Genomic DNA, 1,692 nt, shown 5'->3' with positions numbered 1-1,692 from the left:
AGAGAATGCCAAGAGTGTGCAAAGCTGTCAAGGCAAAGGGTGGCTACTTTGAAGAATCTAAAATATTTTGATTTGTTTAGCACTTTTTGTTATTACATGATTCCATATAGATTTGATGTCTTCACTATTATTTGACAATGTAGAAAATAGCAAAAAATAAAGGAAAAACCCTTGAATGAGTTGGTGTGTCCAAACTTTTGACCGGTACTGGACATTTAAGCAATAAGGCCTGAGGGGGTGTTGTATAGGACCTATATACCGCGGCTATGGGTTGTTTTATTTTGCACGAGTACCTGGATACAGCCCTTGACTGTGGTATATAGGCCATATACCACTAACCCCCCGAGGTGTCTTATTGCTTTTATAAACCGGTTGCCAACACAGCAAGGCAAGGAACGACACATCTAAACTGAACATTTAGCTTTAATAAATAAATTCATAAATGCATTCCGCCAGAAAAAGTAGTCCGGACAAAAGTTGTTGCTAGACTGGTTGCTGTGAAACATAACCACAGGCTAGATAGCAAACGTACATTACATTCATGTAAAAACTGTGTCTGTACATATTTTATATCAGTCAATTTTAAGAAAAACGTTCTCCCTCCTTCCCCTTCGCCCAAAATTAACATCAAACCACACTTTGTTCACCAAACCCTCAGATGTTTCAGTGTCCAGAGCCTTGGATTGTTTGATGAGCTGCATGTCGTGTTCAAACTTCAGTTATGGCTGCTTGATGGGCAGTTTTGTTGCGCCCTTCTTTCCTCAACTTTTTAATTACGCCTACAAACACATTGTTGCTTGTTGTGAATTTGGTGTCCTTCTGTATATTCCATGCCAAACTGAGAGAGGGGGGGGGGGGGGGGGGGTTGGCATGTCGGTTCAAACCAGCTCTGAGTGACTCCTTCGCCAGTCATGTTTCTCACTGAACCATAACATTCTGTGGTAGATATTCAATGAGTTCGTTAAAAAGACAAAAATCATAGATTAGAAATATGCTTAAGTATAACAGCTCTTGTATCCAGCAAGACAAAGTTAAAGACTGGCATGCTATAACAACATGTACTGTAGATGGTTGGTTGTATTTTGCTGTCTAGACAGGAAGACTGAGGGAGATGAGGCTTCACTCACCAGTGGGGTCCATCCAGCGTCGTCTTTCAGGTTGGGGTCAGCCCCCTGGCCTAGGAGCTCCTTCACGGTCTCCACATCTCCCTGTGGGGTGGACAGATTGGTGAGACAAGCCACAAGTTTAGGGTCAAAGACACATGTGAACATGCCATCCAAACACATTGGCTGATCCAAATTTATTTTACACAGGCATCATGGGCCCTGCAGCTGTTATCAAATCAGGTTCTCAGGTACAGAGTCAGTAATTAGAGACATGAGAACATGCCCTTCACACAACCGGCATCATTGTATGCCCTATATAGGGAATAGGGTGACATTTGGGACATGGTCAGAAATGAGATCAGAGACATATTCCCCCAGGTTTTATGTTTGTCACACCATGATCTGTTTCACCTGTCTTGTGTTTGTCTCCACCCCCCTCCAGGTGTCTCCCATTTGTCCCCATTATCTCATGTGTATTTAAACCAGCGTTTTCTGTTTGTCTGTTCGTCTTTTCCTACCAGCGTGTTTCCTGTGCTCTGACCTTTCTGCCTGTCCTGACCCTGCCTGCCGTCCTGTACCTTCCTGA

The 1,692-nt window shown here is 43.3% G+C and overlaps 1 long non-coding RNA gene across 1 annotated transcript; it reads right to left on the bottom strand.

The window, feature by feature from the left end:
• Positions 1-405: 405 nt before the first annotated feature.
• On the bottom strand, positions 406-1,448 carry LOC118944557 (uncharacterized). The gene is made up of 2 exons (XR_005039918.2): positions 1,128-1,448; positions 406-936 (listed from the first exon to the last, which is right to left on the bottom strand). It is a non-coding gene; the product is annotated as an uncharacterized LOC118944557 (long non-coding RNA).
• Positions 1,449-1,692: the final 244 nt, after the last annotated feature.

The sequence above is a fragment of the Oncorhynchus mykiss genome, chromosome 3, assembly GCF_057628025.1.
Source record: "Oncorhynchus mykiss isolate SJ-2025 chromosome 3, ASM5762802v1, whole genome shotgun sequence".
In the NCBI taxonomy this organism is placed as follows: Eukaryota; Metazoa; Chordata; class Actinopteri; order Salmoniformes; family Salmonidae; genus Oncorhynchus; species Oncorhynchus mykiss.
This window is presented reverse-complemented; position numbering and strand designations above follow the sequence as displayed.